The following is a 4,449-nucleotide window of genomic DNA, read 5'->3' as shown; positions in this document are numbered from 1 at the left end:
TATTTTTATCAAGATAAATATTATCGGGATCATTTACATTATTATCTTTTATATTATTTTTAAACATCTATTATTATTATAGAATCTAATACTATCCTTATATCTTGTCTTAGTTAATGCTTCATTATAATAAGGTGCATGTTGTAGGAAGCTCTCATAATTCGATGAAAGCATTGATGTTCTTTTTCCTATATTATCTATCAATGATTTCTTGATTGAAGCGGGGTGATTACTGTAGGCATTTATATATTTCAGGTTTTCGTTAATTTTATGGAATGGTTGGGTTATACCTGTTAAAATATTAATATTAGCATATAAAAAATTAACATTATAATTCTCTTCATATATAGTAATACCTAAAACATATCTATTAAAGAACCTATATAATTTCTTTTTATATATTTCAAGTGTTCTATTTGTGCAAATCCACCTTCTAAGTTTCTTGACTGGCTTCCGTGCCGGTGGCACGTAAAAAGCACCAATCTGATCATGGCTGTTGCCAACCTTGCCTGGCATCTGTGCCGGTGGCATGTAAAAAGCACCCACTACACTCACAGAGTGGTAGGCATTAGGAAGGGCATCCAGCTGTAGAAACACTGCCAGACCAGACTGGAGCCTGGTGCAGCCTTCTGGCTTCCCAGATCCCCGGTCGAACCATCCAACTCATGCTAGCATGGAGAACGGACGTTAAATGATGATGATGATGATGATGAATATCTATTTGAATGAATTTATATTTATTTTAATTTTCAATATTATAAAACCATTCTAATGTGTCTTTAGTACTACCCCATAAATTTAAGTAATTCAGTTTATTTAATTTATTGATATATTTATCTAATATTATTTTATTCAATTTCCCTGGATCAGATTTGCATGGGCAAATAAGTCTGACTTTTGGGTCTGCATAAAAATTATCTTTATGATCTTTTAATGTGATTCTATTCTAATGTTATTTTATTCCACACAGGTAGAAATATAGAAAAAGAAGTTGAGAATGAACTGGAATTTGTTTAGATTTTTTATTTTCAGTTTTTTCTGATGTTTGAGATAGAAAGACGTGGAAATATTCTGCAATTGTCTTACTTTTGATTGGAGTTCAAAAATTCCCTTATTTTTATAGAGAACATGGCTCAAATTAGTATTTGTTTTAGATATGATTTGATTGGCAAAGGATAACCACATGATTAGTTTTAGAAATTTTTGTAAGTTCCTCATTATGCCCAGTTTTAAATATCATGTGACAATACGTTGGGTGCTCTATGTTAAAGTTGTCACAGTTGAGTGAACACGCCCTGTGATAGTCCCACTTGATCAAGGCTGGTTGAATTTAATCTGTCGTGTGGTAGAGGACGATCTAGGATGATTAGGCTTAGACATTTTTGTAGGTTTTAATATCATCTAACAATATATTTTGCACAGAAAATTAGGACTAACATAGTTGAGTGAATGTGTCTAGTGACAGTCCAAAGCAATCAAGGCTCTCTAAATTTAATCTGTCCAGTGGTAGAGTGGGATGAGTTGTTTCTATTTAGCCCAGTGGCTGAATAGTTATGATTTGTATGCAGGTATTAAATTTCATTCTCCACTAATTTTATGCATCATATGAGGAAAGATCATGATTGTGTCCAAAAGATCATGTCAAGTGTCAGAATAAGTTTGTGTGTGAATAGTTGTTGGTGAATGTAGGTTGTTAAAGTTCATTCAGTTTTGATTTGCATTTTTGTTTGGATATGTTTTCTTTGTTTATCTGTGCTTGATCTGTGGTATTGACTGAATGAAGGTAAAGTAGGAAGACTTAAAATTTGGGAGACTTATTTTTCACACATATGTCTATGTGTCCACTCAGTGGGGTCTGTCTAGTACTAGGGTCTTGTATTTTTTATTTGTTGACAATGAATAATTAGTCTATTTCTGAGAATGAGTTTTGTTTGACCAAAGTAATCTTTGTTATATCCTTTACATCTGAAAGTATATATTATATATGTCCCACTGCATTTTCCCCTTCTTGTGTGTGTATGTGTGTGTGTGTGTGTGTGTGTATAAATCCTATCAGGTGGTGCTATTAAGTTAGACATGGCCTGAACCAGTCTTTGGTCAAAACATATCTAAGTTACCATTGCTCTGACTCCACATCCAGCACCTCCACCCTTCTCTGCCTAGCAGAACTTGTCCTCATTCCCAACTGCTTTACACTCACAGAAGAAATTTACCAGCAGTTCTCTGGCATCGCTATGGAAATGAGAATGAGCTCCAATTTTGCCAAGTTATTTGTTGGTTATGTTGAGACCCAAATCTTCTCACAATTCTCTGGACTAACCCCAGAGCTATATGGTTGCTATATAGACAACCTTTATAGATGCCACCTCCCTTTTCCATGAACAGCTCTCCAATTTCATCTCTTTCATTTCTAACTTCCATCCTTCTCTCAAATTTACCTCTACCATCTCTGACACTTCTGTAAACTTCTTGGATATCTATCCCTCCATTGATCCCCTCTCCCACTCTCTCATCACCTCTGCCTTCTTCAAACCTATGGACCCCCACTTCTACCTCAACTTTTCCTCTTCCCATCTCTCCCACACCAAACAGGCTATCCGCTACTCCCAGTTCCTCTGCTTCTGATGCCTGTGTAGCCAGGATCAGGATTTCAAGATCCTGTCCTAATACCTGGCCTGCTTGTTTATGCAATGTAGATACCCACCCACCCTTGTCTAAACTGCCCTTATCTATGCTCATCAAATCAATTTGCATTACTACCTTCTCTCCTTCCCCACTCCGACTCCCCAACCACATTCCCTTTCCCCTCCTTTTCTACCCCTCCATCCTACTCCATCATTGGAGGATCTTGTGAGTCTTCCGTCACCTCCAGTTAAATCCCACCACTGTCCCTATTTTCTCCAGCATGCCCTTGCTTTCCTTCAAATGCACCTGTAACCTACACGATCTACTGGTCTGTAGCTCCCACCTTACCTCTAATCCAATCCCATCCAGATCCTTCCCTTGCTCCAGATCCCGTTGTCACACATGTCCCTTCATCACTAACACCACCTCCCTCACTGGATCCAACCAGTACACCCTCTACACTAGGAACACCTATGAGATGTTTGTCTGTGTATGAACACCTCCATCGCCTGTCAGTTTTGCTTGGCCAATCACTCCACCTCCAATATTACCATCTTCAGCATTACCCTACGCAATGGATCCACCAACTGGAACAGCATTACATTTTCACCCTTCATACTCATTATTATTTTATTTTATTATTAACTTTGATTTCGTATATTTTTGATTTGGTTATTTTAATTTTTTATCATTTATTTTTTATTCGGTTATTAATTATTGGTTTATTCTGAATTTTTAATTTCATTTTTTATTTCTGTTACTATTTTATTTGTCGATTTTGACTTGAAAATTTTTTTCTAATTTTAAAATTTTATTTATTTATTTCTGTTACTGATTTGTTCTCATAATCTTCTTCCTTTATGCTTTTATTTTACCAATTTTTATTTATTTATCATTTTTTATTTTTTATTTTTAATTGCTTTGGTTTTTATATTTCCTACTGCATACCACACAATGCACACACATGCACACATATACATGGACGTACACATGCACACACACACACACACACACATGTACAACACACACACATGTACAACACACACACACACACACACACACGTATATATACTGAGAGAGGGAGCAAGAAAGTGACACAGATAGATATATACATACACATACACAGAGATCGCAATAGAATAACACACAAAGATAGACACACACACATACTCATACACGTGCACACACACACATACACATTCCCACTCCATCTACATACACATACCAACACACACAGAGGCACTCTCACTCATTCACACAGCCACACCCATCCATTCACACTCCTGCACGTGTACACACACCTGCATGTGCACACACACCTGCATGTGCACACATACAGATGTCCCACACACACTCACATGTTCACACACCTGATATCCATACCCTTACGCACCCATGCACACACCACTAAACCCCTCTCTCCTCATGTATGCACACATAACCTTCCATACACAACACACATGAACACAGCACACACAAAATTCATGCACATGCACGCATATACACACATGCACGCACACACATGCATAGCCCCCTCACACACACACAGCCACCCTCACCCATTCACACAGCCACACCCATTCACACATCCAACATACCCACACTCCATCTCACCTTTCTCTCCCTTACACACCCATACATGTGCGCAAACATGTGAACACTTGAATGCACATACACATCCATACATTTGCACACCCTTTAGACTGCCTTTCATACATGCATGCATGCACAAACACATGCGTACATGCACACACACATCCACACCCACCCATTCACACACCCTTCAGATTGCCTCTCATACACACTTCAGACTGCCACTTACAC

At 37.8% G+C, this 4,449-nt stretch overlaps 1 long non-coding RNA gene across 1 annotated transcript in view; it reads right to left on the bottom strand.

Moving 5' to 3' along the window:
* Window positions 1–438: 438 nt before the first annotated feature.
* The window catches only part of LOC118761285, a 20,048-nt gene continuing 16,037 nt past the window's right edge, over window positions 439–4,449 (bottom strand). Inside the window, exon 3 of the long non-coding RNA XR_004997265.1 lies at window positions 439–450. This is a non-coding gene — a long non-coding RNA (uncharacterized LOC118761285). The remainder of the gene's footprint in view (window positions 451–4,449) is intronic.

This window comes from Octopus sinensis, linkage group LG2, assembly GCF_006345805.1.
Source record: "Octopus sinensis linkage group LG2, ASM634580v1, whole genome shotgun sequence".
Classification (NCBI taxonomy): Eukaryota; Metazoa; Mollusca; class Cephalopoda; order Octopoda; family Octopodidae; genus Octopus; species Octopus sinensis.
Note: the sequence above shows the minus strand (reverse complement) of the source record. Positions and strands in the feature narration are given on the sequence as shown.